The sequence below is a fragment of the Gopherus evgoodei genome, chromosome 9 (genome assembly GCF_007399415.2).
Source record: "Gopherus evgoodei ecotype Sinaloan lineage chromosome 9, rGopEvg1_v1.p, whole genome shotgun sequence".
NCBI classification, from domain to species: domain Eukaryota; kingdom Metazoa; phylum Chordata; order Testudines; family Testudinidae; genus Gopherus; species Gopherus evgoodei.
The window spans coordinates 90,997,535-91,024,166 of NC_044330.1; the positions used below are offsets into that span (position 1 = coordinate 90,997,535).

At 39.2% G+C, this 26,632-nt stretch overlaps 1 long non-coding RNA gene across 2 annotated transcripts in view; it reads right to left on the bottom strand.

The window, feature by feature from the left end:
* Positions 1-26,632, bottom strand: part of LOC115658029 — a 44,617-nt gene that overhangs the window by 17,213 nt on the left and 772 nt on the right. Inside the window, exons 2-4 of one of the 2 annotated variants that reach the window (XR_004002130.1) lie at positions 17,944-18,107; positions 11,388-11,473; positions 6,005-6,050 (exon numbers count right to left, since the gene is read on the bottom strand). This is a non-coding gene — a long non-coding RNA (uncharacterized LOC115658029). The remainder of the gene's footprint in view (positions 1-6,004; positions 6,051-11,387; positions 11,474-17,943; positions 18,108-26,632) is intronic. The other variant, XR_004002129.1, reaches the window with a different exon arrangement.

Consider the following 26,632-nt stretch of genomic DNA (forward strand, 5'->3'; position numbering starts at 1 on the left):
AGGTTTGGGAAACTTACTCAGAGCTGTGACACTCTGAATAAGTTTCCCAGACCTAAAGAAGAGCTCTGTGTAAGCTTGAAAGCTCGTCTCTCTTACCAACAGAAGTTGGTTCAATAAAAGATATCACCTCACTCACCTTGTCTCTCTAATGTATGGATATACAGACAGAGTTTATTAAAGATCTTTTTATATATCATGTTTATTAAGGATTGCTTTCATTATGGCTATATCACAAGTTTTCCAAACTTTCAGTAAGTGGTTTTATTTTCTTTGTTAGTAGGTATTTTATTGGTAGTAGATATCTCAGCATTAAGGGCCAAACCTTGTTCCATGCACCCAACCTGAGTCACCGAGCTGAAAATGAAGATCTCCTTGGGGCAGAGAGACAGGGAACTCTTCACCATGTACTGTGAAGTGACAGAGGACCTACTACATTGCCACTGCCACCACCTGAGGCTGCCCTGACTTCACAGGAGGCAATGGCTGGTAGTTCAACATAATGATCCATCTACGAGTCCCACCTGCACTCTTCCCCTGATATTACCTGCTACCAGATGGGAATCAGGGCTCTGTGCTGTACAAGGAGCACCATGCCCATCGTGTAATCTTTCCAGATCCTGAAACTACCCACCACTACTATGTTTTCACTGTGTGAGGTGCTCCTCATCCATGGAGCAGAGGGCAGGATTTGTCCCAAAAATGAATCAATACTATTTCAAAAGATAATAAATTCACCTGCTCTTTCATTTAAACACACATGTTCACTAGTAATATAGATCTGCATTTTTAGGAGATTAATGTTTTACTGGCCAACAGCAGGCTCAGTGATAGAAGGCCAATTTTTATCCATCTATTTCTTCACAAGACGACTTTCTAACGAGCAATTTACACTTTCAACTGGACTAAGGAATGATGGAATGGACAGTGCCTGGAGAGTGTTTAATTTGAATGGCTTAGAAATCTGGTTACACACTTCAGTATGTGTTTTAAAATTATGTGGGACAGACAAACAAGTTTTATTATTGGAAGTTTTAGTTCCATGGCTACATCTCACCCTGCCTCTGATACATCCAGAAGAAGGGAACTCTTTACTTCATTACAAATATCATATGCTTTAAAAAATCACAATCTCCAAGATGCCAGTGAGCATCTGATTGTACATTACTGTAGTTTGTGAGTATAGTAGAGTTAGCATTCCAGTTCACTGGCATGTTGAGCCATGAACCCAATGCCCTTTTGTCATTCATTTAAAACTCTGAACTTGTATGTGAGTCAGAAGCTAAGGATTCTCCTAAACAGTATATCTGCACAGTCTGCTTCTCTGGTGTCAGCTAAACAACTGTGTGAATCCATTGAAAATATTTCATAAACAAGCCTGAACAGTTGTCTTGACTCAACAAGTGAGCTGTATCACCTTTGGGTCAGGCAGTGTACACAAAAGGTGCCTTTGTGGCATTAAAGACATTGCTGAGGGCCAAACTGTTGCCACTTGGCACAGCCCAGAAGACTATAAATGCTTCCAGGTACTCCTCTTCATATGAAATCCTAGAGCAGAGGTCGGCAACCTTTCTGACATGGTGTGCCATGTCTTCATTTATTCACTCTAACTTAAGGTTTCGCGTGCCAGTAACACATTTTAATGTTTTTAGAAGGTCTCTTTCTATAAGTCTATAATATATAACTAACCTATCGTTGTATGTAAAGTAAATAAGGTTTTTAAAATGTCTAAGAAGCTTCATTTAAAATTAAAATAAAATGCAGAGTCCCCAGGACCGGTAGCCAGGACCCAGGCAGTGTGAGTGCCACTGAAAATCAGCTCGCGTGCCACCTTCGGCACGTGTGCCATAGGTTGTATACCCCTGTCCTAGAGTCATCTCAGTATGGAAAAATTAAACCAGTTTACCAAAGAATTGCATTATTTATCCTTAGGTTTGGCAGAATTTGATTTTTAACAATAATTGTGATGAAAAAGCATTTTTTATTTTTATCTATTTAAATTTTAAAGTTGTGCAAAATTATGGGTTTTAAGAATTTTTCAAATTTACTGATTTTAAATTTTCACAGTTGTGGAAAATTATAGCAAGTGTCACAATAATGATTTAATGACAGTAGATGTTGATATTCAAAAAGTTAAAGAGCTTTATAAATGTTAAAAAAATAGTCTACATCATATGTCAAAATATACACAGTAAATATCCCTAAATTAAACTCAAATAAGTTCTAAAGCAACTTTTTTCTTATTCTGACTATCTGTAAATTTTGATTCTCTATGGATTTTTTCACTAGTTTGTGTGAAAACTGATATTTATTGACAGTTACCTATAAAAATCTAATCCTTCCATGTCTACTAATCTTTTCTATAACTCTCCATTTTTGAGGCCTATAAATAGTGCAGGCAATTTTATGTTGGTATTTTTCATGCATATGTTTTTGTATGCACAATAACTTGAATGTGTACACAAACTCCAGTTATAAATTATCTTGTAACTTGTATAGCAAACTCAGCAGAATAGGCCATTTACAGACAACTGTGAAAAAGATGCACTCATTTGTGCATACATATGTATACCTACAAGTGCAGTTTGCATACACACGTCCAATGTGCAAAAACAGAGCACAATTTTAGACACTGCTTTTGAAAATCTGGTCCTTGTTGCAGATTTGGCAGGGAAGGCATTTCATACTGTTTTGAGACAGATAAAAAATTATTTTACCAGTTTCTGTACACTGACTCTGAGCAGACCATTATGCGAGTTTTTACTATGCAGTTTCAGATATCATTGGCTTCCAATGCCTTGATATCCACAACAGTGCCAATGTGTAAAACTTGATACTTCGTGAGAGACATTTCCTGTAACATGAATTAACAAACCACTTTGAAAATGTAGCTAAAGATCTTTGCCCTGATACCAGGGAAGAGTCTGCATGAGTGTGTACATGTGACAAAAGCCCAGATCTTGGGATAAGAGTGATAAAATATGGCGTAAAGTACTACATTCCAATATGCAGAAATTATTTAATGAATTCAGAATACATTAGCAACAATTTGAAAGGGCCAAACCTTGATTGCCTTACTAAATGGTCCCATTGACTTCAATGAAGTCACTCTAGATTTACAGTGTGAGAACAGAATCTGGTTTAAGGGTGGAGGGAGGGAATAGAAACATATTCTCTCAAATATTGTAGACAGATTTTTATACAACGTTGCTTGTTGTTTTTATCTGTGAAAATACAGTAGTACCAGATGATAAAGGTTCTCTTTAAAGCAGCCTACGGGGGAAAAGAAATAAATATGTACGAGCCCCTGGCTCCACCCTAAAGTCCTTCCAACCTGCTCCCATTCCCAAAATAGCAGCACTTGTGCTACTCAGCATCAGTTCAGCCAATTAACAGAAACTCTAAATTATTATTTTAAAATGAATTGCACTTTTAGGTGCAGGAAACAGGATAGTATCAATTAAATATGTGAAAAGAAAAGGTATTTTTGTATTTGCAATATGATGGATAATCAGGCACATTTACCTAATATTTGTTTAACAAGAGGTTTTCCTTTCACTGTTTATCCCACCAACACATCAAATTCCTTCATATTCTAAGGAATTGTGTCTATTATTATCATTAATAAGTCATAGTTCTTGTTTATTTCTTGAATGAGGACATGGAAGTGCTTCTTCAGTGGGCTATGCATAAGCACAGAGGCTGCCGCCTAGGAGCATAGATCTAGTTGCAGGATCAGGTCTTAGGTCTGGTCTACACTACGCGTTTAAACCAAATTTAGCAGCGTTAAACCGATTTAACCCTGCACCCATACACACAACGAGGCCCTTTATATCAATATAAAGAGCTCTTTAAACCGGTTTCTATACTCCTCCCCGATGAGAGGAGTAGTACTGAAATCGGTATTGCCACATTGGATTAGGGTTAGTGTGGCCGCAAATTGACGGTATTGGCCTCCGGGCGGTATCCCACAGTGCACCATTGTGACTGCTCTGGAAAGCAATCTGGACTCGGATGCACTGGCCAGGTAGACAGGAAAAGCCCTGCGAACTTTTGAATTTCATTTCCTGTTTGCTCAGCGTGGAGCTCTGATCAGCACCGGTGGCAATACAGTCCCAAATCTAAAAAGAGCTCCAGCATGGACCGTAGGGGAGATACTGGATCTGATCGCTGTATGCGGAGACAAATCTGTTCTATCAGAGCTCCGTTACAGAAGATGAAATGACAAAGCATTTGAAAAAATCTCCAGGCTATGATAGACAGAGGCCACAGAAGGGACTCAGCACAGTGCTGCGTGACAAGCGTAACGGAAAGCCAAAGAATCAAATGGACGCTGATGGAGGGAGGGAGCGGGGACTGAGGACTCCAGCTATCCCACAGTCCCTGCAGTCTCCGAAAAGCATTTGCATTCTTGGCTGAGCTCCCAATGCCTGAAGGGTCAAAAACATTGTCCGGGGTGGTTCAGTGTATTTCTTGTCAATTTACCCCCTCTTCCCCCCGTGAAAGAAAAGGGAAAAAAATCATTTCTTGCCATTTTTCAATGTCACCGTATGTCTACTGCATGCTGCTGGTAGACACGGTGCTGCGGTGCTGAACAGCAGCGTCCCCTCCCCTTCCTTTCCTGATGGCAGACGGTACAAAATGGTGGAAAACCATCATCAGCCTGTGAGTGCTCCTGGCTGCCTCGGTGAGATCGGCCGGAGCGCCTGGGTAAAAATAGGAATGACTTCCTGTCATTCCTGGCAGACGGTACAAAATGCTAGGTAACCGTCCTCATCATAGCAGCTGGAGCCTGAGCTCCATCAGTCCCCCCGTCCTTTCGTGTCTAAAGAAAAGATTCTGTACTGCCTGGACTATCATAGCAGCGGGAGGCTGCGCTCCTCTCCTCCTAACCCTTTAATGTCCTGCCTGGACTATCAGAGCAACTGGAGGCTGCCTCCTGCTCATTTTATCTCGCTAAAAAGTCAGTGTTTCTTATTCCTGCATTTTTTATTACTCCATCACACAAATGGGGGGACACTGCCATGGTAGCTCAGGAGGGGTGTGGGAGGAGGGAAGCAACAAGTGGGATTGTTGCAGGGGCACCCCCTAGAATGGCATGCAGCTCATCATTTCTGCGGGATCTCTGGGGCTCTGACCCGGAGTGGCTGTGCTCTCTGGCTCTCTAGTACACTTGCCCCATATTCTAGGCAGGACTGAGTTTATTTTTAGACAAAACATAAAGAAGGGAATGACCCAGGGAGTCATTCCCATTTCTGTTCATGAGCCCCTGGCCGACCTCAGCGAGGCCAGCCAGGAGCACCCATGACAGCAGCAGACGATACAAAATTATTGATAACTGTCATCGCCAATTTCCAATTGCAAACGGTACAAAATGATTGATAACCATCATCTCATCCCCAATTTACAATGGCAGACGGTGCAATAGGGATGGTAACCATCTCTGCTATCTTGCAAAGGCAAATGAATGCTGCTGTGTAGCACTGCAGTACCGCCTCTGTCAGCAGCATCCAGTACACATACGGTGACAGTGACAAAAGGCAAAACAGGCTCCATGGTTGCCATGCTATGGCATCAGCCAGGGCAATCCAGGGAAAAAGGGCGCAAAATGATTGTCTGCCGCTGCCTTCACGGAGGAAGGATTGAGTGACGACATTTACCCAGAATCACCCGCCACACTGTTTTTGCACCAGCATGCATTTGGATCTCAACCCAGAATTCCAATGGGCAGGGGAGACTGCAGGAACTATGGGATAGCGACGGGATAGCGATCCACAGTGCAACGCTCCAGAAATCGACACTAGCCTCGGTACATGGACGCACACCACCGAATTAATGTGCTTAGTGTGGCCGCGTGCACTCAACTTTATACAATCTGTTTTACAAACCTGGTTTATGTAAAATCAGAATAATACCATAGTGTAGACATACCCTTAGAGAGTGCACCCTCCAGCTGGGTATGGCAGTGAGACCTGAATTAGTAGATCCTTTTTCTCTGTCCACTCACCCTAAAGCATTCCCTTCTCAATTGACAGGTTTCCTCCATCACATTCCTAGCAAAGTAAAAAAGGAAGTGAATTAAGTAAAGACTGTATTTCATTTTCCTTTATCCCTTGCTGTTTTTAAAGAATATACAGCTGAGTACATGTTCAATAGGAGCCTACACCATTTTTCTTAGAAGCAATTAAATCTGCAGATTTAACAAGCTGCTAAATGTATCATAAATGCAGCAAAATAAAATATATATTTTAGCTTTGTCCATGCAAATTTTGTTAGCCTGGAGTAATTTCCTTTATTATCTTCACTTACTTATCAATCTAAGGCATACTTATTTTAACAATATTGTGAATAAATGATATAATTTTAGAATATTATCTGGCTTTTGTTTTAATGCTAATTTCTTTCAGATCTTATTTCACAAAATTGGTGAAACTAAATATTCTAGACATAAAATATACTTAGCCAATGTAAAACACCTTGCATCTATATAGTACCTTAATATAAAGATCTCAAAGTGCTTTTAAAAGTTTTAAAATGGAACAAACTCTATCAGATAGGTATATATTATTGTCCTTATTTCACAACAAGGTATACTGAGGCTCACAGAGGGTAAGTGATAGTGGCAGAACCAGGAATTGAACTCAGTCACCCATTCTAACCAGTACACCACATTGTCTTTTCAAAAAGCATCTCCAAGAGTCATTTGAATGCTCCAAAAATGACAGTATTTTTGATTGTAGCAGACACAACATTCACAGAGGGTATTATTATTTCAATGTGCACCCCCTGGTCCGTTTTTTATTTGCCAAGTAAAACCTTCAGATTTTTGGCACACAATAATGTAAAATGACTGCACTAATCACATTTAAATCTGCACTGGGACATCAAACAACCTAACCTAGCCTGCAAGTAATTTGTAGTACATACATTATAGCTCCCTTTGGCCTTTCTCCTAAAGAGTCCCACACTAGCTCATAAACAAGCAGTCAATTTATAGTGAAAGTAGATGCAACTTTATTGGATCATTGACATTCTGAGACCTGTGGAATTAATAGTGGAATTCCTCTGAGCATAGTGCTTTACAGACCAATATAGACTGGGAGGGCAAAATGTCCTATGGATCCTATAATCAGGCATTTACCCTGGTAATGATTGAAAAATTAATGTTCTCATTGTTCCACTGACCAGGTACAAAGGAAGAAAAACATCATAACCCTAGCTATCAGTCATTATATATTGACTGACATATGCAGTCCTTAACTGGCGTAGAATTCGTATTCATGTAAGCAAATGCACTGTAGGTAGGCGAGTAAACAATATACCAAAGATGTGAACAATATTAATTTTAAACAAATCTGTAATGGCCTCTTATTTTTGGAATCTGCTTTAAACCTCCTATGTAGCAAACTACAAACCAGCATGCAGAAATTTGATGAAAACAATAGGGAGCTGGTGGCCCATATTATTAGATAGACAGTAGCAGTGGTGGATGGATGTGAGGGGTTTACTTTTACTGTATAGAGAGGATAAATAAGAATATGGGGATGGAGTTAAGGCTGCTGTTGAAAACTTAGTTGCAAGGTTTTAAGTATTTACTTTTCTCTTTTAACTGTAATATTCTGTTGACATTCTTATTTTAAGGAATTTATAATCTCAGCCAAATCTCTGCCTTTATAAAAGTTTCTCATCTGAAAGGTTGATAGATAAATTTGATGGATAGATAGCTCTATGAAACAATTCACCAGCAATTTAAATGCAGTCCACAATGCATAAGTATACAACACCTTAGAACAGAAATTACCCCCACCACTACCAGTAGAAACTGCAGGGGAAGAAGATAAGCCTACTCGGTTGTCTGAAAATATCTGTCAAAAAAGATGAGCCTTACATCATTCTAGGAAGGTGCTAAGACTTGGAGTCAGATTGATCTTCAGCAGAAGTTAGTTCTATAGCTGTGGGACCTTTGCTGAGAAAAACATGTTTCTGGTTTCCACGAGGTGAAAATGATGCAGAGCCTCTGACACAAAGGTGTCAAACATCTAGCCCACTAGATATATTTTTGTATCTTGTATTGCATTTTCAGATGCGACAGGATCTAAACTTTCATTTAAAGCAAACGTATGTTTCAGTCCATCCTGTCTGGGAAGACAACCGTGAAGACAAAAACCAATTATAATTGATGTAGTACTGCCTTTGAGTTTGCAGACCGCCTGAAACAATACTCAGCGATGTCAACTCCCTTTGTCTTCATTGATTTCCCTGGAGTGTTCTCACTAAAGCACAATAATGATAGTTACAATTGATATTTAAAGTACTTCATTGCAGATTATTTTTAGCAGACTGATTAGAGAAAAGGTGAGAGGGAAGCCCATGTGCAGTTGAGAACTGGGAACTGATGCAGAGAAAGAAATGAAGAGTAAAGATAAGAGGAAAAACACAGAAAGTGAGAAGAAGGAAAGAAAAAGAGAAAGGAAGATGAGGAAGAATAGAAATAAAGGAGAGAAATAGTGACGGTGAGAATATTTTCTCATTGAATGATGATGAATATTACTTCAAAATACTGGATATTATCAACTGATAAAGTGCTAAATCTATAGATTGAGATACACATAATCTAAATATTTATAGTTACACATGAGGTTTTTTTATTGTCCTGTAATATTTGTTCTCTAGCAAAAGTTGTCTTCCAGATAGGCTAATTCATCCTAGGAAAGATTTCAGAATGGCTATATGATATTTTATGACGCTTGATTAAAAACATGGAAGACCAAATTCTACTGTTTTACCAAAACAGGAGTAATCCAATTGACTTCAGATCTCATTTGTAAATGGTAAACTTCAGATGAGTTACTCTTCATTTACATTAGTGCAACTGTCAACAGGATCTGGCCCTATAACTTCATGGATGGCAGAGGTGACAGATCAACTTATTCTAGCAAAGATTCCTGCACACCTTGTTTCTGATATTTAAGTATCAGCATAAGGAGACAGAACCAAATATTTGTGGGACAAAGATTTGCAGAATAAACCAGGATTACTAAAGTTCTTGTAATGGTTGGTTTGGAGACGAATTTGGTTTTCGTGAAAACCAGGGTCTAAGAAGGCTAGCTAGAACAGATACAGAATAAGCAAGTGATGTACAAAGTCTGAAAATACCAATGTCTCTTATTCTTGGCTATAACATTCTTGCAATTCCAATCCTGGCTAGAAATATTGCTCCTTCCAATAGATCGCATGGTTCTTCTCAGAGTATACCAAAATAATCAGGAGTCATAAATCTTTTTGTTTTCACTCCTTCCTCATTCTTCCTTCACCTCTGGAACACAGCTTTTCAGTGTTCCAAATATTTTAAATTCAAACTTTTGCATATATCAGCAACACTTTAATGTTAAATATAATTACTACGGTAATTTTGACATAAGGATCAGGAGTGACCTGTTTGTTTTGAAACTGGGTGCTGTGTTTAACTGTTTATTTCTGCACTAGGTTTGGGCACTCAGTGAGTTTGTCATAATGACTCAGAACAAAGCTGCAAAGCCTCACTTCTACAATGAGATTAGTCACTTTGTTTTTCTACACTGAGTGGCTCTGACTCAGCTCCAAGTCATTAGACACAAAGTACCTGTGTATAGCTCTAAGTGGCACAGACAACTTTAGTACAAATTTCTGAAGGGAGAGTCTCAAGATGAAATTCAAAAGATAAGGCCTCAGAGTGATGACCAAGAGAGTTCAACTCTTCTCTAAAATCCCAAAGTAAGCTCTGCAATTTAGAATGACAGGAAGTTATGACACTGTGAATATTAATTAACATCTCTGTGCTCTAACCTGGTTATCTCTGTGATAGATATCATGTATTAGACAATTGTAAATCTGTACTCTATTATGCAGCATGGTTCAACTGCATTTTGGCAGAGAGGCATATTTGCAAAGGATGTGGGACATTAATCACTTTAGAACTCATTGGTGGATTCGAGAGATTTGGACGTAGAGGACCTTATTTTCATTTTCACTATTTACACCCATTTTAAGGCACTTCTGTGCTGCCTCTATCTCCACACTGTGGTGTAAAGGGGCCTTAGGATAACTGAGAATCAGACCCTAAAGTCAGATAGGTTAACTACATTGCCAAATTTTACATATTCTTTATCTAGATTTCAAGTAAATCTCTTTTTGGATCTATTTTTCATTGAACACTTCTGCTGGGTTTTCCCTCTGATTGGACAGAACATGCATTCTTTATGAAAATATCAAGATTGAGTTATGTTTATTTCTATTTATACTATTATTTTATAAAATGGATGCACATATATTTGAGATCTATATTACTGTTGACTTGATGACAACTACAGTTGATCTGGTATAACATTATTTGGTCTGCATAGTATATATTGCTTAAAACAAACCTTGCACCACTTATACCAGTTGTGAAAGATGAGTACGTATATTAGCAGGTCAAGGTGTGGAAGTGAACTGAGAGATATTACTCTGTGGATATACCTACAAAACAACTCTATAAACTGTAAAATGGATGAAGAAAAAACAAACCCAAAAGTGTTTATCCAAAACAACAAATACAATCCTGAATGGATTTGGAAAAATGCAATAGACCTCTCATGGGAGACTGTCATGTCCTCTCAGAATACTACATTTATGTGAATACCTTTCTGGGAAAAATCCCCATAGTCCTATCAAAATAACCTAGAGGGTTATGACTGGGGGGATTCCAGGAAGACAAGGGACAGAGGAAGATGACACAATCCATTTGATACAAGTAAGGAATTACACCTATCAAGCAGTCAGAGGTTGTGTCTCAGAAACATTGCTGGGCAAAGGGACAGTATGAAAGAAACAAGCTGAAAAGAAAGTACGTGTTCTCTAGAAATGTAAGAATGTGCTGTTGCACTATAATTAATGCAATGATCTAGTAAGCATCTATAACTATTTTGTAGAGTTTAAGACTAGATATGTTATTAATATTATATTGGGGAGGGGAAAGAGTTAAATCTGAAGTTCTCTATTAGTTCTTAATAAAGCTTATTTTACTACAATCTGTGTTGTTTGAGAATTTCTTAAAGACTGTCTTAAAGAGGTAAAAAAAACCTCTGAGCTCTATAAGGAGGAAGTGAGGGAAGGTTGTTTAGAACATACTGTACTTATGACTCTCAGTCAAGAGCACAGTGACAGGTCTTCTCCCATAAAGTACATTATGGTCAGGGCTAAAGGCCTCTGGATGCATGGGAAACACTTTAATGACCATGGACAAGAACTGAATACGGGGTTATAAGATGACAACAAATTCCACTAACATCTCACTGAGGTGCTCCCACTTGCACCAGGACTGATTTTGGTCCTCCCTTACTACAACATGCAAGTTATCTTTTCATACTGACCTTCCCTTCTTTTCCTTGAAGACATCTTCCTTTGGCATCTTCCGCTGTTTTACTGTGCTATAGCGATAGGTGCTTTAGCATGATTACTAGCATATAAAAGAACAAACAAACAGTTAAATATAGTAAAATACTAACATTAAGTTAATCTGCTTTCCAGGGAAATATGACAAACTATAACCATAACAAACATCTTAAGTGCTTGTTCATGTATAAAGAACCCACAGCAAGTCCTGGTTCTCCTGCATATCTACCAGTCACTTGTTTACACACTGATTTATTGCAACAAATACTGGCTTAACTACCTACTACCAATGTAACAATGGGAGCTTAATATTCCTGTTTTGCTTCCTGTATACATAATTTGTCTGTAGAATTTCAAGCACATTCTGTGTACCTGTTTATAGCATTAACTTGTATATTCTCCATGTCCCTTTTAATCACAAATAAATGAATGTACAATAAGTAAATTATCAAACACAAAATAAGAGTGGTTCAGGAACAGTCTCTATCAGTTTCACATTATTCTATGTACCATCTGCTTTCCTAAACCATTTAACTCTGTAAAACTATTTGGGACACAGTTTGTATGTAAGACACGGCACAAAATAAAGTCACATCACATTCTACAGTGCTCTAGAGTTAAGGGGATTAGCGTTCATGACAGGTTCACTTTGCAAGATTCAATAGAGGCTGAAAATTGGAACATGAGTAATATTTTAAAACCTGACTGTGGAATGGTAGAAAGGATTTTAAAATCTTGTACAGTGTTCCCTTTTTAAACAATCTGGAGATGGGGTATATATCATGTGATAGAGATGACAAAACACATGTAGGTTCCATTGCCTCTTTAACAAAGTCTTCAGGAGTTTCTCGGTGGGGTCTTTGGGGACAATACCTTTGGAGGCAGTCTGACAGGAGCTACTGTCTTCCCAAATCCAATAATGGTCTTTGTGGGGAAAAGGAAGCAGCCTATGCCTACACTACGCAGCTTTTAGCGACACGGCTGTGCCACTACAGCCGTGCTGCTAAAAGGCATGCAGTGTAGCTGCTGTTTGTCAGAAGAGAGTGCTCCTGCCGACAAAGCATTGTTCACATCAGTGCTAGTTGTTGACAAAATTTTTGTCTTTTAGGGGAGTGTTTTTTTAACACGTCTGAATGACAAAAGTGGGACCAGGGACAGATTCTGACTCTCTATGCCACCTGTTTATTATTAGCTATTCTTTGTATTGTGTTAGCATAAAAGGTTCCTGCTCATAGATCAGGATCCTATTATGCTACATGCTGTACAAAGATAATAAAAGAGAAATCCTGCCCTGAAGAATTTGCAGTATTAGCACTGCTACTAAACAGATTGCAGAGATACCCCATAATCCCTTGCAGAGTAGCAAGAAAACCCCTGTTGAATCATGGAAGTGTTTGATTTTGCACTGATATAATTTACTACATACACATTTTCTTTCTTGATTTCTTGCTTTCTTTCTTTCTTAAAAGAAGAGGCCAGAATGTTGGAATAAAGTAAAAATCACTCTTGCCCCCAGAACCTTATCCTGAAACACAGCACCATTTCCATAAAGCTTTGAATCAGTCTCTGCTGATATATTAAAGGGATGAAGTATAAAATAAATCATAATACTACCATCACTAGTTGGCATTTACTGCATATATTACCTTTTCCCCAAGATTTCAAAGTGTTTTACAAATGTGGATAAGAACTGGAGAAAATTAGGCAGAAAGAGACTTGCCCAAGGTCACAACAGCTTGTCAGTGACAGAGGGAGAACAGAACTAAGGTTTCCCTGTTCTAATTACTAGATCATGATAAGGGAACACCATCTTCCTTTGACCACTATGAATATGATCCATTATTACTCATTCTGCTCTTTATTATTCATAAAGCTGGTGGAAAGTTAAGCTTGATAAGGATAAATGATTAACAAGAATAAACAAATGTTGTCCCTGACAACAGAATTTCAAGCTACAGTTGCAGTAAATATTGAATGATGCACAATCCTCTGTTGTTTCAACTCATTATAACATATTTTTTTCCTTTCTTCTTTACCATCTAGCTTGTTTTGTAACAGTCTGTATTTTGGAGGAAAACAATGTGTGAAGCTGCAAAAACTCTTTCTGAAAAATGTAAGGGTAAGGAGCAAGAGATCATTTATCATTCCGTTTCAAACTGAGTAGTTAGAACTACAAAGTGCAACCCTTACTTGCGCTGGTGAGCGCTACTTATACAAGAAATCACACAATTTAGCCTTAGACTAGTGGCTGCAAAACCTATCCCTTAAATTATAACTATGCATACTATAAATTTTGGTAAACATATCATTAAAAATCAAATTACCCAAAGGATTAAAACATGGAAGAGTGACTTTACAAATACATTGTGCAATCCATTTTAGATTTCCCCCCCGTTGTAAATACAGGAGAAGACAACATAACACTTATAATTGCTGTTGCTCTCAAATTAGGAATTCTAAACACTTGACTCTGACTAGACTACCTGAATCATTAACCTCTCTTGACCATTAAGAACAATGGACCTTTGCAGTGTTAGCAGATCTAATGCTAACAAATGAATGCTTTAAACTTAATTATTTACAGATAATCGGTGTTCATCTGTAAAATCTACTGAGTAAACCTGTTAGAACTGATTGTGGGGTTTAATTAACTGATCAGATTTTCTGTTGTTCTATAATTACATTATTAGATTCACACTATACAGGAAATTCTCACAAGCCTCATTTTTGTAAATGAATATAACCTGTTTGGGAAAAAAAGAACATGAACTCAGCCCTATTTAATCAGATTTTAATTCAGGTACAGCAGTTCTCAGATTACATAATATACAATTGATTATTTTGGACTCAACAGTGACATGGTCTCAGGCTGAGGGTTTAAGGGCTTCCCTCACTCTCCCATGGAGTGACACAATGTTTGACCAGACTAAAAGCACGGGCATCGGGCTAAAAAGCTTCACTGGGCCATTACTTTTCTTCACAAGCAAGTAGGAAAGGTGGGGGCAGAAAGGGGTGGACAGTAAGCAGAGACATAGCTCTGCTCCCATACGCACCAGCCATTAGAGCCGACTGGACTTAAAGGAGGGACTGTGCTGTGCCTGGCAATGGGCTGACATACTATATTCCCCACTTACACAACACGGGACCTAAGTGAATTGTGACTCAAAGGACTGCTTCTGAATCATAATTTCTTTTTTTTAGCTCCTCCTGGAGTGGCACAGATAATTCCTACCCCATATTCCAGACTATGAGCAATGCCTTCAGCTAGTCCTGATTTCTCAGACTTGCAAATGAGACCAAAACATTTGATGGATTTGCTGTTATGAGTTAAACCTGGCATGTGCACCAATTGGATGAAACAGCCAAAACTCTAAAATGACAAATTCCAGTGGTTTTCAGAAGTGGAAGTGACAATAAGGAGAACTGTCAATATCAACAATTATTTAATACTAAATATTGTTCATATTTAACACAACAAGCAGTTTTAACATTTACATCAGGTAAGGACACACCTCTTTTTTAGTTATCTCAGTCAACATTAATTGTACAAGACTAATAGATATTTATATCAGAGAAGTAACCATCCATTCTGAATTACTTTTAACAGTTAAAACACAATAGTCACGTATTTTAAAAAATATTTACTTTGTTGACCTGGTATAAGGCTTAGAATCATATATACATGAAAAACATATCACTTAATCATCAATCAAATAACGAAAACTTCCTTAATATTCAACATGACAATGTATGTTCATTTTAGCTACTTTGGGTCATTATGTTTTTAAACAATTAAAGATATTGGAGGGAAATGGGGGGGGAATAACATGCTAACAACAAGCAAACATACTTTAATTCAAAATGAAATAAAAAACTAACAATAATTTATGATATTGTCAATAAATTAAAATCCCATGTTGGAGGAAGTTAATTACTGGAACAATTTATTTTAAAAGTTTATTCTTGTAAACATGTTTATGGCAAATGAAGAGATTCAAAACATCCTTCTTTTCACTGCACCACAATGTTTCTTTGTTCCACTGTTCCAGATTCCCCTAAACAGTGAAAACGTTGCTAAGCTTTATAAATCATTCATGCTAAGCATAATAAATAATTGTCTTTGTAATCAAGGACTATAAATAAATCTCAGCTATTATTCAGAGGCAAACCAGGATAAACAATTCAATTCTTACATGATAAAGCAACATCTCAGAACTATTAAAACAAAACTGACAGTGCCATGGGCACAAGTTAAAAATCTAGCAAATAGTGTCAAAATATTAAGGAGCTTAATATACTCCGATAAGGGATGATGCTGAGTGACCTCAAATGCTACTGAAATCAGTGAGACTTGGAAGGCCTCAGCACCTTGTAGGATGGAGTCTTAGGGTATGTATACACTGCAGTTAGACACACTTGGCTGGCCTGTGCCACTTGATTCGGACTCGCAGGGCTCAGGTTAAGGGGCTGTTTAATTGTTGTGTATACATGACCATCCCACCTCACAAGGGCCTAGAGTCCAGGTCCCAACCCAAGCATCTACATTGCAATTAAACAGCCCATTAAGCCAGAGCCCCACGAGCCCAGGTCAGCTGGTCTGGGCCAGGCCTGGGTTTTTAATTGCAGTGTAGATATAGCCTCACATTGACTCAAATGTGAAAAAGCTTGGGCCCTGGTTTAATTCTTGTCTGCATTGAGGATTTTTGAACCAGTGTAGTCATGTTGGTGTAAACACTCAGTATAGATGTGCTGCACTGGCATGAAGCTGAATTTTTATTGGTACAAATTATCCTGGTTTGAAACCCTAGAACTGACTGTATTTTCTGAGGCATCTCCAGTCAAAACACATACACAGTATCTTCTCCAAGCAGTATTAAAATCAAAGCTGACTTATCAGAGATTCAGTTTTCAATTGTCTTGATTTATATTTCTCAAATATTTTTTTTTATAATCCTTGCAAATCTAGTAGAACACTGAAAATCTAAAAAAATCATAGAAATATACACTAAATCTAGACATATTTTAGGTGTTTCCAGCAAAAATGATCACAACTATTGTTTCTGTTAGGCCTCCTTCCTGTGGAACAGTTTCTCACATGCTTATTGTCACTAAAAAACTGATTTCTACTGACAAATTCAAGGAATGCAAGTTTATATTAGACTGGCACCTACAAGTGCCTTGTGTTGCAGTATTTTCATAATAAACTTTATTTTCAGGGAGTTATAAAGCAGCCAGAAAAATTTGCTTTGAACTAAAACCTGGCATACTAAGCTAAAATACTCTAGGATTAATTGCTTCTTGTCTATAGCAAAAATTCACTTTGCTGAATTGTGTCTGTAAGCCCCAGTGGGAGCTCCTGCAGGAGTTATGCCTCAGTCATGTACAGTACCTTTGATAATGTAAAAGAATCACACTTGCTGCAACATAATTTGAAGAGATGCAGCATGCACTGCCATATATCTGGAGTCAGGTCTGTTGGCCAGTGAGGCCTGACCTTTCTATTTTCCCCTGAGGAGGCTATCACTGCTGTAGCTGTTAGCCTGGAGAACTCTGTGATCCATTAGTACAAGAATTGTGGCCGTTCCTTGTGCCTCCTCTATTTCCCCTTGGCATCCTTGCAGAGTAGAGTACAATTTAGCCAGCATTTTCTCCATAGTGCACACCAGTGCTTTAAGAAGTAGATAAGCTATTAAGCAAGGGGATAATTTATTAAAGGACAAATCAAGATCTGTATACCTGCATAGGGGAATAAGAGATGAGACACCCTTTTATTCTCGTCCATGGGCAACTCACATTGTGGATCACAGCCTGGGGGGAGAGAGTTGCCACCACACAATCACTGCCTGGAAATCTGGGCAAGGAGTGGCTGGGGTGAGGTGGGGAGGGAATGGAGCTTTGACTCTGCATTCCCAATGCCTCGGCTACCACAGCTGGTGCAAATTACTTACTACCTGGAGGAAGGTGGAAACTTTACTCAGGATCAGTGGTGACTCTAGGACATTTGTTCTGTTTGTTTAATAATAATACCCAAATTAAAACATTTTCTCTTTCTGATGGAATGTCCAACATCCTTACAAGCAGGTCATGTAGACTCTGAATGGCAGCTGGAGGCAGTTCTGAGCTGTCAATCAGAGGTCCCCTGCAGCAGAAAGACCAGATCATCTACTTTTCCAATAAAATGCTCAGAATGCTCTGCCTTTGCTGCAAGACAGCATAGCAGGTGGTAGTACCAGCTCCTTTCCTGAGGAGAATTTTCCTTGACAGGAGTTTTTTTCTCAAAAGTATTTTTTTCTTGAGTCAGTCTCTCTTCTTCTGTGGTAACGGCTACTCTCAAGCTCAACTGACCATGTCTTACTCCATCTTGGTCCTTTATGAGAAACACAAGTCTAAAAAAGTAAGATTCTAGTCCATGATCTTAATAAGGACAAGAAATGTCAAAATTAAGTCAAAAATTTTTAAAAATCAGATAATTAAAAATGCCAGTACGCCCATCTTGCTCTACTAGTTGTTATAATCCATTAACAAGATACTCACTTGTTTGTGGAGAATGAGTCATGAGACAGAGAAAGAGGCTGTTTCCATTTAAATTGTTTTGAGAAAATGATTTTGAGGCCATATCTATACTCAAAACTCAAGATAATTGTTCTGAAAAAGGTATAGGTCTTTCCCCTCCAGTGTCAATCAGGAAGTTGTAATTCCTGTCAATAAGATAACGAAGGAGGTTATAGAGGTATTTTGTTAATTATACACTTAGGATTTGGCTCCATGATAGATAACAACATCTGTTCAGAAGAGCCCCAGTATCAGAAAGGAAATCAACAGGAAGGTGCATTTATTAACCTGTGTGGAGAAGACCATGCTATGCCTGTATAAAGCCAGTCCTGTTAGTTTTTTCTGTTCATGAACACTAGCATTTGCCAAACTGACCCCAAATTAGGAACGTAGTGTGCACCATTTTTAGTTCAAATTTGTTTATAAAACTGTACCTCCCCTTCTACCCTGTGTTTTCTCCAGAGACAATATTAAAATTTAAAATAAAAGTGTGGTTGTTTAAATCCTGCCTAGTATACCATGCTGGCTTTAAGATCCAGCAAAAATCTATACTTGACACTGATTAAACAAAAATAAACCTTTATGTTTCTCACAATAAAACTTCGCACAAGACTTCCAAATAATTTCAGGATCACCATCACTAACAACCCAAAATCTAATAGCAAATGTCCACAAATAAGAAACTAAATACACAGAATAATCTTAGTATTCATTCCTTATCCAGTGTGAAAATGTTTTGTAAATCTGACCATATGCTGTTGAAAAACAACACAGTTTGTGGTTCTTTACGCTGCATGGTGGCACTAACCCCAATTATACAAATAGTACAAAAATAAGCATTTGAGTATTTTCAGTAGACAATTACGTGATAGGATTACAAGATGGTAAAGGGTGTATGACAGAACAAGTAAACAGTTAGGACCTGATTTTCAAAGGTGCTGAGCACCCAGAGCGCCCTCTGAATTGAATTTGGAAATTCTAAAGCTCAGACCTTTAATATCTTTGTTTCATACAATCTTAAATTCAAACCCCTATATTTTCAAATAGTGTGAAGGTGAAGGTTTCTATTAGTCCAATACTCACAAATAAAAATAAATGAAATAGTTGAATGAAAAGAGTATTTTAGTTTTTAGCTCATAACAAGAGAAGTACATATTCAAAGAACTTTGATAAATGGCAAGTCCTGCTAATTTACTACAAGGAAGTCCTCAGATAGATTTGTCACAATAGTACTTTAGCCTCTCAGAGGCATTAATAGATTTCACTTCACAATCATTTTTTTGAGATAGTGAAGTATTATTATTTCTATTTTACGGTTGGGAAATGGCACAGGGTAGATTAGTTAATATGCCCAAGGATACACAGCAAGGCTATGAGGAATGAAGGATTAAACTGCAATCTCCTGAATTTCAGTCCAGTGCCTTAATCACAAGGCCATCCTTCCTCCCTACTTCTGTCTTCCAACTTTTTTTTAAATATTGCCACAATTTCCCCATTTTCTGACTTCATCAGGACATAATGGGCAGTTTTCTCTATAAATAGAATAGCCTGCGTGTGATATGCTTATACATGGTCTTGATTTCCTTTGGTTCCTTGTGCTGATTCAGTTTCCTGTAGGGTTCTCATTAAACCTATATTGAGAATAGAACTGTACAGATGTTTTCTAGGCCAGGCTACTTTGGAGCTGCAATGAGAGAATGGGACTGAGGGGTGAAGAGTTCTGGCCATGACTAAAACTTTGTATGAATGGTTACATTGTTTTTTGTGTTGTTTATTAAACTGTTTACTAAAATACTAGAAATGTATCAAAAATAGCTATAAAATATAATTTTCATGGAACAAAATTAACTACTTGCACCTGTAGTATTGTCCATCCAAGTTACTGTATGTGCAAAGTCTCAGATATGCATATATTGTGACAGACTGACAATATCTTGTATTATCCTGAACAAACTGGATGGAACTAAAATACACTTTACTGAATTAAATTAAACTGTATCAAACTAGGATTAATACTTTTGGGACATGTATTAAACATTAAATTGTCTCTGTGTTTTTGTGGCATTGTATGTACCTTCTCTAGCAGGGAGGGGAGATGTTAATATACTTCCTCCATTATCAACACTTTGAAGACACTCACCTGATGGCCACACACACATCCTCCCCCCGGGCCCCATCCCAAGAACTCAGTTCTAGGCCTCTATGTTTTCACATCTTTACTGAGAAACGAACAGCAGAGACAGGGAACTTTGCAGCCTGGAAATATTCCAATCAGAAGCAAGAAGGATATATGTCTCCACTCAAGAGAGGAAACAGATGGGGAGCTTGAAGCCTAAAAGTGGGTGCCCTTGCTGGACAACTAAGGGGATGTACAGGTGCAGTTGTCCTCAACTGTGACACATGTAAACTGCATTTGCCTGTTTAAGCTGAGTAATTTCCACATGCATAGCCAAAGGTTCCTATGTAAAAATTTGCCCATAAGGAAAATGAAAAACTTGCACTGCAGGTGGAATTTATAGGCCAGATTTTGGCACGATGAGATAATATAGTACCTCGGCAATATTCTTACCCAAGTTCAGACTGCTGGGTTATTTGGAGTGCCTTTGGTTTTTTGTATGAACATTTCATGAGACTTGATTTGGACCACAGAGTAGTAGCACTTAAAAAGACTTGCTTCTTTTTTTGCCTTTCAGTAGTTCTCACTCTCAGGCATACAGCTGAGCATAGGGAGGATAAGTGTTGGAGATGGCAAAGAAGGAAACTCAACACCAACTCTCATAGTATTGCATACTGTTGCATTTACTCTGTTACTCATTACTAGCTTTAACATCTTAGCTTTTCAGATTCTTTGTTTTCAGGTCATGTCTTAGTAGAGCTGATATTACTGCTCTTTGTGGAATTTCATCATGGACGTCCACAGGACCCCTTTATTTGCCTCTCACTTGTCCTGTAGCAGATGATGTAAATGGCTCTGCATTTTGGATCAATGTGAAATTTCTGCCAACCAGTGATTTCTTAATTACACTATTTTGTAGAAGTGATGACCAGCTATGGAAAATGACACTAAAAATCATGGTTCCAAATTTCTGGACATTTTATAATAAGCACTTATGCAGGTGTAAATTGGGGTGTGAAAAGTGTGCAAAAAACTGTCATTACTGCAACACAAAGGCAACCATAACTGCAGCACCTGTGCTCAAGGAACTGCAGGAACTGCTCCCATAGTGCACTGCAAAGAGGATAAACAGGGGACCCTAACTTCCCTTTGCACTAACTGGAGAACAGCCTGGCTGCACTGCATGAAACAAAGTTGCACCATTGTTTTAGGATACTGCAGCCTCAGCCGTCCCACTGCACACCAGGCATAATTCTTCCCTGAGCTCTTTGTGAGATAGCGTAGCTTTTCACCATCTCCAACTTAGGTCAGTTTGATCTTACAGAAGTAAAAATTAAGAGTTGGAGAGTGAGTCGTGACTAGTAGACCTTTATGGTTGAAGGAGGACAAAGCTGCATTCCAGACTAATAGCCAGTGGAAATAGGATGGACAGATGAAAAAACATTGACATATAAACCATACAATAATTTGTGAAAATTCCCATAGTAATATTGCATTGGTAGCTTCCAATGTACTGAAATTAAATCTCATCCCAGTATGTCTAGAAATCAGGGCTTAAATTCAGCCAGTGCTGAGCTCCCGTAATTATTTTCAAATCTTGATTCCAGCCTAATGCTGTTGGTTCTCAGCTACGGGTCCGCGGTCCTTTGGGGGGCTATGAGCTGGTTTCAGGGGGATTGATGGGGCCCTGTGGATGAAGCCTGGAGCCCTGAGCTCTGGCATGCTCCGCAGTGAAGAAGCCCTGAGCCCTGGTATGCCCTGAAGGGCTGAAACCACGAGTCCTGGCATACCCTCACCACCAAAAACTTTATAGCTTTATGTACCCAAGGCCCCAAACAATATCTATCTGAAGACAAACAAACTTGTTGTTCTTTCTGCTAATATGAGTGATGGTAGGCGAATGTAACTTAGTTATCAAACTAACTTCAATGCTCCCCAATATCCATACATAAATAAGGAGGACCTAGGGTCTAGGGAGGGCCAACTACCCTTGCTGAGTTCCAGAAACATTGTCAGAAAAGCCCATTTCTATTACATCTACTGTGTGTGCAGCCAATTGCTCCCCTGAACATACTTGGCTTAAAAAAGAGATATAGAATGATTGAATTATGACTAGATTATGGATATGTGATTTTTCTGAACTCATACTAGAAATTGTGAATGATATATAGTAGTACTAAGGAATTATAATGAGAAGAAAAAATTAAGTAGTAACACTGATGATGCAGTGCTCTTTGCTACCCACTGATACAGCTTAGTCGTATTGCTGTCAAACAAGCCCAGAGGTCTATGACTAAAGAAAATATAAACAAACAAAAAATATAAATCCTTTATTTTAAAGTGTTTCCTTACTTTCTCCCACATATATCTTTCAGTAACCAGCTATGAGGAGAACGCAAAGAGAGAGCTTCTTATCCCACAGCTTCAAACTCTTAAATATATATTATTAAAATAATTGTAAAATATTTTTTCATATTCAAACAGCATTTACAGAGTGCCAAAAGCAATCCAAAGATGTTAAGATTTAGAACTGCACAATTCAGACATCCAAACAACCTTAACTCCATCCTATAATGACACCATGAGAAAAAAAAATGAAAACATTGAATGAGTCTTTACAAATCACTTCAAATGTAATTTGAGATTACAAATATGATTATGTACGAATCATAATTGTATGGTTAATGCATGACATCACTACAGGGCAGAGTTAAAGTTGTTTGTGTGTTTTAGATGTGAATTTCCATATCTGATCATGTTTGAATATTTTAAGATTAGCATAAAAAGATAAGAATGGCCATACTGGATCATACTGGTTCATCTAGCCCAGTACCTGTCTTTCAGCAGTGGCCGATACCAGATGTTTAAAAGGGAACGAACAGAACTGGACAATTATCAGGTGAGCCATCCCCGTCGTCCAGTTCCACCTTCTGGCAGTCAGAGATTTAGGGACACTCAAAGCAGGGGGTTGCATCCCTGATCATCTTGCTTAATAGCCAGTAGTCTAATAACCCTAGTCATGAACCTGTGCTTGGCACTGTACGTAGAAAAAAAGATTGTGTCTGCCCCAGAGAGCTTACAATCTAAGTGTGAGACAAGAGACAACAGATGGATACAGACAGATACATGGGAGAATACAAAGAAATAAGGAGAGAATAGTGGTCCGCAATTGGTCTCAGCACATGAGCAGCCTAACCACTGTCAAGTTTTTTATAGGTATCACAAAAAAGGAAAGATTTAGGAGGATTTTTAACGAGGATAATGAGGTAGCTGTGCGGATGTTTACGGGGAGCTCCTCCCAAGCATGAGAAAAAGCATGAAGGTGGGCGAAGGAGGCTGGCATCATGGGCCAATCACAGGCAGGAGTTGACATCTTGATAATGAATGAGAGATGATTGGTAGGGTGGGGATAGGCAGTGAAGGGCCTTGAAACTGAAGACAGGTAGCTTATATTTGATGTAATAGAGAAGGGGGAGACAGTGGAAGGATGCAAACGAAGGGTGACATGGTCAAAGTGGCAGGTTAGGAAAATAATCTTTGCAGCAGATCATAAAAAGATATAAACAAGCCGATATAAACATATTCTGAAGGAATATTTTTACCCTTATAATACTGTTATGTGCTCAACTCTAACTCTAAATACACTTTAATATAGTATCTTTCTGGGAATTAATATTAAAGATGAGAATGACAACTGTCTGTACTTCAGAACTCTATGGAATGCTTGAAACAAGCAGGAAACACTTTTGCCTCTGCTCCACTGTTAGGCAAATACCACATTACTGAATCACAATAGTAAGGAGGAATTGAAATTGTCTCTGTTCTTGGCTGTTACACTTTATGGGCATGATTGTGCAACTCTTGGATGGTGTAAAGCTGGCTCAGCCTGCTCCTACACTGACTGATTGCCCCCTCCGCCCCAGAAAGGGATGTATTGAAAAAGTAAGAGGACATGATGAAGGCAGGTAAGGGGCGGGAAAGAGATCCACTGTTCTCAGCTGGTGTAGGGTAAAGGTTTTGAATCAGGAAGCTGTAACCAGCTCTCTGACAATCTCTGGTCCTCTATTTAAACTCAGAGAGACATATTATCTAGCCAAGAGGGAAGAAGAGGGAGTTGAAATTTATGTGACACAAATGTCAATTCATGACCTGATTGTAAAATAAATGCCAAGATAAGGGACCCCAATGCTGCCTTTTAGAACTTGTCTTCTTGCATCTGCTCAGTGCTTGCTTCTCACTTATTCTACTGTCATATTTTGTCAGTACTTTGTGGAGCTGAGTCAAAGCTTCATTAGGTTATGTTATTGACATGCCATGTCATATAGCTTCAAGACATTGCATCAAAATGTCATAATATATGCAATAAATAGGGTCAAAATGTCATTGTGCTATGGCAGTGGTGCCCAACCTTATTACACAGGAGGGCCACATAAACCTGAGCACAACCTTGTGAGGGCCAGATTCTCGTATGTACAGTAATTCATATGTACAGTATTTAGATAGGTGGTTATGTACAGTATTGTCTATTTAAAAATAAAGAAAGAAATCAGTGCATAAAAAGTTATCAGAATGATAGAAAACAGGAAAACACCAGAAAAGAACATATAATTAAACTCAAATGATGTAAATAGGACAATAAAATGCTAATGAGTTGTCCGTTAGTATATTGTGTTGAGGCAGGCCATGGGCCTTATGAAATACTTTGGTGGGCCATGTACGGCCTGCAGGCCAGAGGATGGACACCTGTGTGCTATGGCAAACTGGTACTGTGTTGCCTCAAAATAGTGACAACTGCATCAAAATGATAGGGGGTACTGTATCAAAATGGAGATGCTGTGTATCACAAGGGAGAAGCCCTGTAATGAAATGGCATTGTGTCACGTTAGAACACAATACATCTGTACACTTCAGCACAGCATCCAAAGTGCCACATTGTGTCAAAACAGTGATATGTGCCTAAAAATGACTGCATTTGATTAATGCAGTGCTATACAGTGCAAAATTGTGGCACACTATCAAAAGTGTATCAGACTATGTAAATACAGTGATACACTACATCAAGACAGGTAACCCATATCAATACCTCTTAGTACAGCATCAATAGACAGCTACATCGTGTTAAAACAGGACTGCCCAGTATCACAGCACTTCACCATGCCAATGTGCCCTTGAAACTCCCTTACCAGAGGTGTGATGATGTCATTTTTAAAGGCAGCAAGTTTCTGAGCTGAGGAAAGATATTGCTGAGATTCATTGTGGCACTTCTACCCTTACTTAAGCTCTGGCCTACTTGGAAGTACTGGTGCCCTCTGAGTAGTACACATTTGGTGTTGTGGGGACCCATTTCACCTTGCATTTGAAAAAGCTGGCTCAGTTTTCTGTAGGTGGGGTGTATTGGGTGTATATGGGTGCGTGTGTCAGGCTAGTGTGGTACAGAAATTCCTGAGGGCTGAATTTGTTGTGTAATATGTGGGGTGTGCCTGGGGCAATGGTCACTGTTTGTATGGACAGCGTTCCTGTGGGATTGGGTAAACTGTGTGTATGAGGGTGGATCTGAAGGAATAGTCAGTGTGTGTATGTGGACTATGTGCCTGGGGGATAGTGTGCATTGTGTGTGGAGGAGATGGATCTCGGAGAATGCTCATTGTACATGTATGGAGGGGCACAGTGTCTAGGGGATTGTGTATATTTTGCACATATGGGGGGGGTGTCAATAAAGCAGGTGGGCCTGTAGGGGTGTGTGCATATGGAGGGGTTGGGTCTATGAGATGGTGTGTACTATGTATGTGTATATGGGTGGGGGTGAATCTGTGGGATGTGCTGTGTGCGTGGGGAGCGAGCCTGTGGGTGGGGTATGCTGTGTGCATGAGGGGATGAGCCTGTGGATAGAGTGTGCTGTGTGCATGGAAAAGGCGAGACTGTGGGTGAGGTGTACTGTGTGCTTGGGGAGTCTGACTGTGAGGGGTGAGCCTTTGGGGGAGAGGTATGCATGGGAGGGGGGTCTGAGCCTATTGGTGAGGTGCACTGTGTGCATGGGAGGCCAGACTCGTGGATGGAGCGCACTGCGTGCCTGGGGTGTGTGCTGTGTATGCATGGGGGTGAGTCTGTGGGGTGAATCTGTGGGTCGTGTGCTGTGTGCATGAAAAGGGCAAACCTGTGTGTGTGTGGGGGCGGGGGGAAAATAGAGTGACCAGATAGCAACTGTGAAAAAACAGGACAGGAGGTGGAGGGTAATAGGCACCTATATAAGAAAAAGTACCAAACAGGACTGTCCCTTTAAAAACAGGACATCTGATCATCCTAGTGTGGGGTGAGCTGGCGGGGGGGGAGTTTGAGCCTGTGCATGTTGTGCGCTGTGTGCAGGGGGGGTGGGAGGCTGAGCCTGTGGGTAGGGTGCCCTGTATGGGCGGTGAGCCTGTGTGGGATGTTTTGTGCCTAAGGGGATATGCGTTGTGTCTACGGGAGGTGAGCCTGTGGCGGGTGCAATGTGTACGTGTGAACTCCGTGTATGTATGGTATGAATATGTAAGTAAGTAGGTATGTGGGGGTGGGAGA